Raw genomic sequence first — 12,949 nt, forward strand, 5'->3', positions numbered from 1 at the left:
GATGACTTCAGTACTGATTTTCGCTTTCTACTGGTACCAACCCCAAACCTCACTCCTGGCCTGTGCTGCATAATGTGGCTATGTTCAGAGTCTTTTTGGTTCCATACATCTGGGGGAAAAAAACCTTCTAGGCAATGCAAGTAGGGGGTGGAGGAAGGGAGAGGGTGAAACACTGTCTGATTGCATGGGAAGGGGAGGACACTTGGGGCTCTAGACCTAAACTTCCCAACAATCCTCTATATTCAGTTGCACACCTTCCTACCAGGTGCCACAGAATCCCAGGCTTTCTGGGGTTTCTTGGGATGCCTTCCTGCTGGCTAAACTAGTCACCACCTCTCCATCTGCTTCCCATCTGCCAAAACTATGTAGCCCTTTCAAAACCTGCATAGTTTCCCTTCCAGGGCATCTGGTTTCTATGCATTTATACCTTTTTTATTCTTCTACTGAAATGTTTAGTTGGGATTTGGGAAGAGAATGTCTTCAACCTTCCATGCTTAACCAAAAGTCCTCTCTCACTATTTGGATTTCACACTTGCTCTGCAGAAATCTGCTGGCCCGTAGTCCACAGAGCAAAGTGGTAGAATCTGACTTTGGCTCTGCCAGGTACCAGATGTATGCTCTTGGGTTAACTTATTTACCTCCCTGGGCTTCATTTCCTCCTGTAAAAATTAGGGATAGAGGAGGGCTTCCACCTATTAAAAGAATTTTTTTTTTTGTTAATTGTTAAACTATCACTAACATAAAATTAAATTAAATTGCCCATTGTGTTAAAGATAATATTCATAATAATAACCAAGGGAGGTAGGTGTACAGCACCGCCATTTCTCCAATAAGTTCTATCAAAAAGTGGCCTTGGCCCTGGTAGCAGGGCAGGGGGTGGGGTGTGTGGCGGGGGGCAATACTTGCCCGGTGCCCTGTGACCTAGCTCTTCTCCTTACCTTATTTCATCTTTCATTTGAAATTCAGATTTTCCATTAAAAGGGCATTTCTTTTTTTTAGCTTAAAAATAGTTAAACATGGTGATTTGGGGGAAAAAAAAAAACAAGAGTTCTACATGATTGTGTTTAAGAATATAGAAGGAAGGGGATGCCTGGGTGGCTCACTTGGTTAACTGACTGCCTTTGGCTCAGGTCATGAACCTGGAGTCCTGGGATAGAGTCCCACATCGGGGTCCCAGCTCCATGGGGAGTCTGCTTCTCCCTCTGATCTTCTCCCCCTTTCATGCTCTCTCTCACTCTCTCTTTCTCTCTCTCTCTCTCAAATAAATAAATAAAATCCTTTAAAAAAAGAATATAAAAGGAAGGAAAAGCAAGGCCCATAATGGGGAGATGGTGTCTTAGTCCACTTGGGCAGCTATAATGAAGTACCGTGGATTCGGTGACTCACAAACAACAGAAATTTATTTCTCCCCATTCTGGAGGCCACAAATCTGAGACTGGGGCACCATCATGGCTGGGTTCTGGCGAGGGCTCTCCCCAGGTTGCACACTTCTTATACGTCTCACAAGGTGAAAGGAGCAAGAGAGCTCTCTGGGGTCTCTCTCATAAGGGCACCGATCCAGTCCATGAGGGCCCCACCCTCATGAACTAAGGCCTCAGTTCCATATTCCATCACACCAGGGGTTAGGATTTCAAAATACAACTTTGGAGTGGGGAGACACAACATTCAGTCCATAGCAAGAGGGAAAATTCTAGTTCTCTTCGTGTCTCTCTACCTTATCTTTATTTTAGATGATCTTTCTTTCCTTAGATGATCAATGTCTCCATTTTTAACTTAAAATGGTCTCATACTTCATGGTACATTTTTAAGTCAATAATCATTGAAGAAACAAATGTTTTCCCATAGCACTTTGTCTCTTCATCAACTAAGTTAGATTTGATGGCTATTTCACCTGCTGAACATTGACCTCCATGAGGGCTCAGGGCTGGCTCCATTCTTCTGTTGGCCACAGATACATCACAGTGCCCAAAGCATTCCCCATCACAGCCCTTGGGAGCTGTAAGAGATCTTCACATTTATCTGGTTCAGTCGCCTTCTTTTGCAGAGGGTCTAGGCAAGCCCAAACAGATGAAATGATTTACCAAAAAAACTCAAGGAAGAGGCCAAACCAAAACTTGGCCTGGACCTCCCATCTCAAATCTAGCACCCTCCATGCTACCATGCTGCACAGAACCAATGTTCAGTAAATATCTTACGCACACATCACAATCTGATCTTCTGTGCTCATCCCATCATAGCCCAACTTTCTCTTTTCTTTTAATTTTTAAACTTTTTTAAGAGAGGGGGTGGTAGAGGGGCAGAGAGGGAGAGAGAGAATCTTAGGCAGGCTCCAAGCGGAGTTCCTGACCCAAGGGTTGATCTCATGACCCTAAGATCAAGACCTGAGCTGAAACCGGGAGCTGGATATTCAACTCACGGAGCCACCCAGACACTCCTCTTTTCTTTTTAAATGCTGCTTTTTTAACAGCAATAATACTTAACATAAACCTACTAACTAAATACATCAAGGGGAAAGTCACAATCTTAAATATTGCATGATTACATATAGACACTAATATAATACACAATTGAAACTACTCCCCGTCAATATTTCCATCACCCCATGTTCTCATAAAGCATGTCACAGATACACGTATTTTCTGCCCATGGATGTCAAATGCTTTGTGCACTTGCAGAAACTTGACTTCATTCAACTTGACAAAACTAGCTCCAACTGACCTCTGTGCTTTCTGATCATAACACTGCCTTTGTTACGGTCACTTGAGTGAGTACAGATCCAAACACCTGATTTTAAGTAGATTCCAGCTGTTTGCCTCTGTGTCTCACCCAGCAGACTTGCCCCCCACATCACCACCCATGCGCTTGGCAAACATTCATTGTGGGCCTACTGAATGCCAGGCACTGTTCTGGGAATATAGGACAAGAAAACCAAGACCTCTACCCTAGGAGAGCTAACATGCTGGCAGTACACATTAAAAATAAGTATAGTATATAGCATTCTAGAAGATGGGAGATACTCTGGGGAAAAAAAAAAGAAAACAAAGTTTTGGGGGATCAGGAGCACTAAGGACGGTGATCAGGAGAAGGTAATGTTTGCACAAAGACTCAAAGGAGGTGATGGAATGAGCCAGGAAGATATCCAGGCAAGAGCTTTCCCAGCAGAGGGAACAGCCAGGATGAAGTTCCCAAGATGACTGTGTGTGGTCCTGTCAAGGACACATACTTCCTGATGGATGACATATTGGGGAAAGAATCCTAAGTCAGGGAGAGTTACCATTCCCCGATTCCAGAAAGATGCAAAAAATTAAACTTCAAGAAAGAAAGAATGAAAAAGTGAGAACCTGGAGGTATAAACCTGTAGCAGTGGGAGCAGAATGGCCAGGGAAAACCAGAAAATATCATTGAGAAATGAAAGTAGCACTTTAGACTCAAGAAATCACCCCGGGTATGAATACACTGGGACTGAATTTCCCTCACCCCTGGACTCATGGCATCTGGAACAGAGCAGAGCACACAGTAGGCTCAAGAAATGCCAGTGCAATGAGGGAATGACTACTGAATGGAGCTGTGTTTAACACGTGCCTCCTTTTCTTGAATGTTGTGTGGGAAAGGACGGGAATCAGTCCAAGAGCTAAGCTGGGAGGTCTGCCTCACACTCACCCTGGAGCTGAATTTAATGATGAGAAGGAGCACTCCCCTCCAAGAAAACTTTAGCAATATTGTTCTATTCATTGATCTATTCGATCTGCTTAAAACCTACTCAAGAGTACTATGGAGTCTGAGAAAGGAATGTGGTGCTAAGACACCAAGGTATGGGGGTGGAATTCCAGTCCAGGAACTGAACTGAGCAGACCGAGTGCAGAGTGTGTGTGCGTGTGTGTGTGTGTGTGTGCTCAAGATGTATGATGTATGTTAATGGAGTTTGGAGGAATGGATATTAATAGAGCCCACAGATATACAAACCTTTTAAGAAGGTATTTATATACATTCCAACATGATATTGAATTGCATCAAGGTCCCTTTGGTTAAAGGAAGAGAGCACTTTAAATACACTTAAGCAACTATAAGGAGTAATTTACTCTCAAGATCCAGAGAACCTTGGGACAAGATCAGTCAGACATTCCCCAGGAACTGAGACCCAGAAAAATCAAGCTGATGGGAACAAGGAAGTCTCCTACAGTCTTGCCCTCTGCCATCCTCACTCCAAAGGGCCACGTAGCCTCTTATCCCTGTCTCTGGCATGTGCGGCCCCCTCCTTCTCTCTTGGCCCACCTCCTTCCTTCCCTGTCCATCCACATGGCCTCCCCACCACGCCTGCCTTTACACGACCTCGATTTTAGCAATAAGTAGAGCCTGACAACAGTATTTTTCAGTCTCTCTTACAGAACTGCAAGAGGAAGGACCCAACTACCAATGCTTGGGCCTGTGTCTCCCTCTGTTCCAAGTAACCACAGCCAGAGGACGGTCACCCATTCAAACATGGCTGCCAAGGTGTTGACAACTGCCCTCAGTCAATCTGATCATTCATCTTCACCAGGTTCTTTGTCTAAAGATAATGCTGACCCCCACTGGTTTGAGGTACTTGAGAGCTACCTTCCCCTCCTCAACTACCTCCCTCTGAGGGGTGTCAAAATGAGGGCAGGTCTCATTCAGAATTCTGCCATACACAACAACGTTTACAAATAAGCAGGCACGAAAACGTGATACTACTTGTTCATATTTGCTCAGAGAAGCAGCAACTGACAACACTTTCAGTGGAAAGTTCACTCGAGGAAGGCAGCAGTGACAGAGCTCCAATAACAGAATTAGTTCAGCTTCTAGCTTCCTGCGTGGCAGAATCCTCTGATTCGCATCAGGGAACAGAACTCTAAGAGCCCCCTTCTAGCACCTCTCTGAGGGAGGTTAAACTGGAGGGCTGGCTCTGATGTCACACTAATGCAAGCCTATGGGTTTCTTTAGAATATTTCTGGCCCATCCACCTTTCATTCCTGAGAATCCTTATGCTAATTAACAGTCCCTCCAGTCAGGATGCAAGTGATTGTCTTCAGCCACGTTTGGGGAGTGCTGATCGGGACACCCCACCAGGCCCTGGGTGTGGATTTTTTTTTTTAAGATTTTATTTATTTGTTTGACAGAGATCACAAGTAGGTGTAGAGGCAGGCAGAGGGGGGGGGGGGAGCAGGCTCCCCACTGAGTAGAGAGCCCGATGCAGGGCTTGATCCCAGGACCCTGAGATCATGACCTGAGCCAAAGGCAGAGGCTTTAACCCACTGAACCACCCAGCTGCTCCTGGGTATGGATTCTTAATTAGGGACTTCAAATGTTAAACACACACACACACACACACACACACACACACACACTGGGTGGTGGTGGTTGGTCTGTTGCCAGATGAATGGGCCTTCTCTAAAACGTTGTCTTGGATCTCCCTTGTCCTCTGCTGCTGCTTACGCATCACTGGCCAACCCTGTTAGGAAAAGAGTCTGGGAATGTTCTTTTTTAGCAAGACATATCACCATCTGAACAAGACAGAGGTCTTGTTAGCAAGGAAAAGGACGGAATATAGATCAGGTGGGCAGTGGGCCATCTCGGCTACACTCACTGATCTGAAGCAAATCTCTTAACCCTCATTTTAGTTTCCTTATCTATAAAATGGGATTACCAATACCTACCCCGCCACTTTCCTAGGGTCTGGGCAAGAATGACATGAAAAAACTTTGAAAACGGAGAAGACTTGTTCAAATAGAAGATTATCATTTGACAGTTTATACAAGAAACCACAGTGTTGTATAACCATCAAAAGGGTTATTCTTTCAAATCAAAGTATAACCACACATGAGCACTTATCCCTGATCCCCAAAGCTTACTTACATTTCCCAGACCAGCAGGAAAGTGTCATTTTTTATGGTCAGGGATCCCTCATGACACTTCCTTGTTTATGAGAGGCTGACTGGACGTATGGGGAAGTCATATAAAGTTACATAACACTGATCGGGGCTTTGCTCTGTGCCGGCCACTGGGTTTCACCCAGATATTCTCACCTAATCCCCTCACAGCCTCCCAGGGCAGGCCCCACCAAGACTGTCTCACCTTGGTTGACAGGGAAGCAGGGACAGAGCACAGTCAGCCCCCAACGCAGTTAGAGTGGAAAGCCAGGATTTTATCTCGCTCTTGTCTGGAACACTTGAGCACCACTTCCCAATTCTAAAATGCTGTGGCTCCTAGTTAACCATGCACGCTGGCTGGATAGACCCGTGTCTGCCCAAAAAAAAAAAAAAAAAAAAGTTTAAATTCTAACCCTTCGTGCCTGTAAATGTGACCTTATTGAGAAACAGGATTTTTGCAGATGGACTCCTGTTAAGATACATTCATTTGGGATTAGGGTGAGTCCTAATCCAATGACTGCTGTCCATTTAAGAAAAGGGACGTTTGGACAGACAGACAGAGAAGGCCATGTGAAGTCAGAAGCAGAAACTGGAGTAAAGCACACGCAAGCCAAGGAAAACCAGGATGGTGTGCAAACACCAGAAGCTCTGAGAGTGTGCTGGACTAGTTCTTCTCTTAGAACTCCCAGAAGAGACTAACCCTGCCAACAGTTGGATTTAGGTCCTCCGAAGGTCCTGGGCCTTCCAGACCTGTAAGAGAATAAATATCTGCTATTTTTAAACCATCATGTTTGTAGCAGTTTGGTAGAGCAGCCATAGGGAACCAACACAGCATGTGAACACTGGATGGTCCCTATGACAGCCTTGTGCAGCCTAGAGCTGGCTTGACCCCCAGCACACCTGGGTCAGGCTAGGTTCATTGCAGGAGCTACCAGGAGACGGCCACAGCCTCAGCTTCCCAAGAAGGCATTGCCCACAATCCAAGCAAGTCCTTCCCAGGCATACTCCTGGGTGTGAGAAGGGAACCCAGATGGTGCCCTGAGCAGAGGGTGCATGGGTCTCTAAATGTACTTGTAAGATGCTGAGTTCAGCTGGAGTGGCTCAGCCACAACCATGAGAACTGCCCCACATGTTCCATTAAGGCTGGGCATAGGGAAAAAGCCTCTGACTTTTCCTTCTAGCCTACTTTTATTTGGATTGCACTAAAATCTTTCTCGGCAACCGGATCTATTTGCTGAGTAAGGAAACATTTGCATTCTCAAAGACCAGGATTTCCTATACTTTTTGGTCATTCTACCATCAAAAAGATTTGTCAAATCTGTGCATCACCTGTTCTTCTTAAAAAAGCATTTATAGGGGCCCCTGGGTGGCTCAGTGGGGTAAGCCTCTGCCTTCAGCTCAGGTCATGATCTCAGGGTCCTGGGATTGTGTAATTAATAAAATCTTTTTAAAAATAAAGAAAAAATAGGGGTGCCTGAGTGGCTCAGTGGGTTAAGCCTCTGCCTTTGGCTCAGGTCATGATCTCAGGGTCCTGGGATCAAGCCCCATATCGAGCTCTCTGCTCAGCGGGGAGCCTGCTTCCCTCTCTCTCTCTGCCTGCCTCTGCCTACTTGTGGTCTCTGTCTGTCAAATAAATAAATAAAATCTTTAAAAATTAATTAATTAATTAAAAAAATAAAAAACAGTTTTATAATGCTCCCCCAATGGAAAAGTCAGATCACCCACCACGAAGACAAGAGTAAAAATGTTAAAATAAAAGAGTTTACTCTCTATAAATGAGGAATACCATGGCCAAGAAAAAGATGGTTGGTACACTGGGGCAGGATCAACCACTCACAGGCCAGAGAGTTTTTATGACCAGAACCACTTTGAAAACTACTGGAAAACATTAAGTAACAATATGAAAGAAATTCACTATTGTAAACTTTATGAGTGCAGTGCTACAAGGATTCTCCAACCACCAAAGATCCACCTGTTTGGCACAATGCTCTATGGAGAGAAAGTGCCAGAACTGAGATAAATCGAACCAGCTTTTAAACACATAAGGGCCACTCCACAGTTAAAAACACAGATGTTGGTATTTCAAATTTGAGAAAATTAACTGTATGGCCATCTGCCATCTGCATGACCTTGCTCAAGTGTCACTTTATCACCCCCGATAATGACAGCTGATGTGTCTAGCCTTAACTGGAGAAAATAAATAAGCCTTCTTGGGCTAAGAAGAGATCTTTTCATTTGCTGGTGAGGGGAGAAATCTGGAAACCCAGCCAAAGAATACAGGCTAAGCTTTGTTCAGAGGCCCATAAGAAGAGAGCAGAGTGTTGCTGGGATAAAGAGATATTTGTGTGTCCAGCTTGGGGGAGCAGACAGGACGCACCACTCCACAGCACACAACAAACCCTTTGGCAACACTGAGGCTTGACACAAACAAGTGTGTCTATTTAGGTCTAATATTGCTTTTCCTGGAGTTTAAGGTGAAGACCCCGACGTGGACGTGATCCCAATATGGAAATCCAAGCATGAGGGCCTAGAATGCTGGTCATCCAGTTGGTAGGCACCACCATTCAAGAGTCTGCCTGTGAAACAACAAAGAAGGGGCGCATGTGTCTCCTGCCACCACCTTCTCCTCTCGCAGGCTGCCATTCACGGAGGTGGAGCCCAGCAAATGCGAACTATTCTCCACAACAATGAGTCCAGTGGGAAATAGCTCAGAGGAGCACAAAAAGATCAGGAACATACCATTTCTCAGCAGGGAAGGCAAAGAGGGACGGGGGAGTCCTATACCTGGTGCACAATACAGAATCTGTCATGAAGGTCATGGCCAGAGAGACACCACTCTCAACTAGAAGTTCTGAAGAGACTTTTTAATGAAGAGACTGATATTTGGAGGTGTAGGTAGGGTTAAGGAACCCACAACAGCAGAGAGCCGTTACCACCCTGTATTCATTTGCCAAAGCTGCCACAAGTTACCTCAGACTGAGTGCCTTGACCAACAGCAATTTATTGTCTCACCGTTCTGGAGTCCAGGAGACTGAAATCAAGGTGTTAACAAGGCCATGCTCCTTTTAAAGGCTCTGGTGAAAAATCTGTTTGATGCCCTTCTCCTAGACACTGGCAGTCCCTTGGCTTGGGGCAGCATAAGTCCAGTCTTCACGTGGCATTCTCCCTGTGTGTCTGTGTCCAGATTTCCCCTTTTGGATAAGGACACCAGCCCTATTGGATGAGGCACTCACCCTACTCCAGTATAACCCCATCTTATCTAGTTATATCTGCAATTATATCTTACTATTTCAAACACAGTTATGTTCTGAGGTCCTAGGGGTTAGGACTTCAACACAGGAATTTCAGAGGGTCACGGTTCATCTTACACCACATTCTCGGGCCTGGAGAGGGCCCAAGAAGCGGGGAGAAGTTCCATTGGACAGCCTGGCTGGGACCTGAAACCCAAGAGTGGCTGTTGTCATGGGGGGCTCTGCAGGGCCAGAAACCACCAAAAGCAGGGAGGAAACAAAGTCCTGGCCTCTCTCCCTCCTACACTCCAGGCAAAGGGCAAGGGAGCCAGGTGAGAAAAATGGACAGGGATAGGGCAATAGTGTAAGGACACCAGCGAAATGAGCTCCGGTCTCCATGACAGAATCAAGGGATCCTAATGGGTTAGGGAAAGAAGTTGTTATACAGGATTTTTCCACACTTTATCTTGGGAATCAGAGTATTTAGAAAATCTGGACAGAAAAATCAAGGTCTGTGTTTTCTCCTAAGAAAGCTATCTGAAATATTCTTCTCTTTAACTGAGAGGTCAGGTCAGAGTCGAAGGTCCATGTCTTCAAATGACTCCATGAGGGTGTTCTGAGAAAACAGTGCCCTCAGGTATATAAACAGAAGGACTCTTCCCTCAAAATCTCTTAAGGCATATTCTTTTGTCCTCCTGAAACCAGAGTCTCCTCAGCTTTCCCTTCATACAATACCCAGCTCACTCCCATGCCTCATCTCCACTCACCGGGCCTGGTCCAAGACCTCCTCACTTCCCCCCGGGGCCTCACACTCCAGCCTGTCTCACTTAGCCGCCCCTGGGCAGTGCGGGCTGCAGAGTACGGTTCTGACTTCCCAGCACCGAGGTCAGACCTATACACTTGGTCCCGGTCTGCATTTCAGGCCCCATCCCCCTCTCACCTACTTCCCACCCTCCCCTCTAATTCCCCAATAAAAATAACCCACTGACAGGGAAAATTGTGAACATTTCTGAAACAGGCCAAAAAACCACCACTGGGTGTCCTGTTCTGCATATCTTACTGAGTTACCTTCATCCTTCCTTGTTTTTGAGCCCTTTTCTTTCTATAATTTGTAGACTATGTTTTATTTCCATAAATGTAGGCTACATTTTTATTTTTCTATTTGTACTTACTGAACGCAAGGTAACTGATTCTTGGTCCTAGGAGGGCAAACTGTGTCCCCAGAGATGCAGATTTTTGCCCTGTGGATATTAACCAGCTTTGTGTCTATTTGTAAATTCTTTTCTGGTCACTTACATATAGATGTTCTTTGAATTCTCTTTTGAACCATTTGTGACATCTTTCCTGGTTTCCTTATTAATTAATGAGTTAAATTAACCCTTTGACAGACACTTGATATATAACTCTATGAGTGTCATAATTTTATTCTTTAAAATTTTTAAACTTTTTTTTTAAGACTTTATTTATTACTTGACAGAGAGAGACACAGCAAGAGGAAACACAACCAGGGGGAGGGGCAGAGGAGAAGCAGGCTTCCCGCTGAGCAGAGAGCCTGATACAGGACTCCATCCCAGGACCCTGAGATCATGACCTGAGCCAAAGGCAGCTGCTTAACCACTGAGCCACCCAGGCGCCCTTAAAATTTTTAAACCTTTCGATAACTCCTGTGGTTCTCTGATTGGGCCATGCTCTTTCCTGCCTCTCTTTGTACAGCTGCTGGCACTATCCAGAGGATTCTTCCCCATCTTTGTCTGCATTGTCAGTTCAGGGTTACCTCTTCCATGAAGTCTTCCATAATGACCCCATGAACACTCCTTAGTCCACTGGCACATTGTACATGCCTGTATTTCCTCGCTTAGTATAGGTGTTAGTTTCTGCTTCTCCCACTGGACTTGGAACTCCTATAAAAAGGAGTCAAATTCTGCTCACCTATTCCAGCACAGAGTAGCCTGTAACAATGTTACCAAACATTGATCCAGGACCTTTACCCCCATTTCCTCCTAATCTTCAGTAGCCTTATGAGAGGGTGAATATTTGTGTCCCTCTTTTATAGAAAAGGAAACTTAAGGAAAGAGAGTAATTTGTCCAGGGTTAGATCTGGGAAGCTCTGGCTTAGTGGCAGTCTTCAGACTGAATGTTCTTAACTGCAATGCTATACTGTTTGTTGGTTCAGCAAATCTGTGGTCCACAGTCCCTTTTTAAGTTAAACAGAACAACTGTGATTTAGAAACGAAGAGTCCACTTCTGGATTTTGTTCTTTATCAACAGACGACCTATCTCACCAGCTTGGGACAGTGAAAAGCAAAACAACTATTAGTATTTTAATTTCTCCATCCTAAGAAGTTAGCCAAAGCGTAATAAGCAAAGATAATTGGCTCTCCAAAACACTGCCTAGTTAATAACACATAGCACAGCTCAAGTGAAAACTATGGTGAGGACACCTGGCTGGCTCAGTCCGTGGAGCAGCCATCTCTTGATCTCAGGGTTGTGAGTTCGAGCCCCACATTGGGTGCAGAGATTACTTAAAAAGGGGGAAAAAAGAGAACACACCCATGTAGTTTATTCGTTCCACAATAAGCAGATGGTAACAAGGAGTGCCCAGCAAGTATCTGTCTACAGGTGTGCTGCACAAGGACAAGTTTCCAATGCAGGGGACAGCTGCCCAGCCGAGGAGCCGGAAGAGCCCCTTGCCCCTGTTTGAGCAAGCTCAACTCTCCCAGCCAGCAGGCTCCTGCCCAAGGCAATTCTGCTCTCAGGAGTGTCCCACAGCTTTAGAGATCACAGAAGCCTCTGGTGCTTTTAAGAAAATGCACTGGATTGCTCAATGTGGCCAAGCAAGGGACGACTGAAATAATGCTGCTTCCCAGCCTGGATGAGTACCTTTGGGCAATCTGACCTCCCGCCACTCACAGGGTTGAGATAAGCAGAGGCATTGCCATAATAAGGGAAATGAGGGGAGAGGCGGGGCTAGGCTTTGATTACCAAGCACGGCGTGATTAGGATATCTTTGATGTTTTTAAGCCGTCCCAAGGCCCTTCATCTCAGTACCAGCGTCCTTGGAGGTTTGGGCTCCTGAAAGCCTGTGTAATCATTACCCAGGGCTCTGGATTGTGCGGGAGAGCGAGCCAGGGGACGGCGAGGCCAGGCCGGCCACAGATGCATTTCCCCCCAGTGCCAGGAAAGCTTCTAATTCAAAAACAAATGTATTTATCACTTCCCACTGCTCCGCAGGGCAGGGCATCCTGCCTCTGGGTGGAGCGTCAGCGAGCAGTGGGAACAGTGGCCGGCAGCCAACGGAAACTTCCCATTTCACCAAGGTTCCTGCCACTCAGTCGTGGTCCTGCCGGCCTACCATCACCCAGGAGAGTGTCCGGCCTCTCCGGAGGCCCTAGAGATACAGGCACCAGAGCCGGGCCCTACACCACCTGCCAGAGCAGGCTGCACACTGAGACTCACCGAGACAGCCCTACTTGGTGACTAAGGTCCTGGAAGAAGTCCGTGCCCATATACCAGGTTCTTCCTGGTTCTTCCTGTACCGGCCAGTCCTGTCAGACACTTTCTCTTTTCATGTCCTTCGTCCTTCAGCCCACAACTCCCCAGAGAAGCCATGTACTCTCACAGGTGAAGGCTCTCCTGCCCTGTCTGCCCTCATCCGGACGGAACCTGAGTGCCTTCTTTCCTTCACAGACATAAGCGCTGTGTCCTAACCTTCACTGTGACATTAAACCACAGAGCAGCTGACTTGTTTGAATTTATGTCCATCCCTCTGACCTGGCTATGAGTTCAATCCAAGAAAGGGCTCCTTTTTCATTCATCTCTCCTCAGGGACCAGTA

The 12,949-nt window shown here is 45.9% G+C and overlaps 1 long non-coding RNA gene across 1 annotated transcript in view; it reads right to left on the reverse strand.

Moving 5' to 3' along the window:
• The window catches only part of LOC131828121 (uncharacterized), a 78,734-nt gene extending 72,484 nt beyond the window's left edge, over nt 1–6,250 (reverse strand). Inside the window, exon 1 of the long non-coding RNA XR_009352241.1 lies at nt 6,091–6,250. This is a non-coding gene — a long non-coding RNA (uncharacterized LOC131828121). The remainder of the gene's footprint in view (nt 1–6,090) is intronic.
• Between the last annotated feature and the right edge of the window lie 6,699 nt (nt 6,251–12,949).

This window comes from Mustela lutreola, chromosome 3 (assembly GCF_030435805.1).
Source record: "Mustela lutreola isolate mMusLut2 chromosome 3, mMusLut2.pri, whole genome shotgun sequence".
Classification (NCBI taxonomy): Eukaryota; Metazoa; Chordata; class Mammalia; order Carnivora; family Mustelidae; genus Mustela; species Mustela lutreola.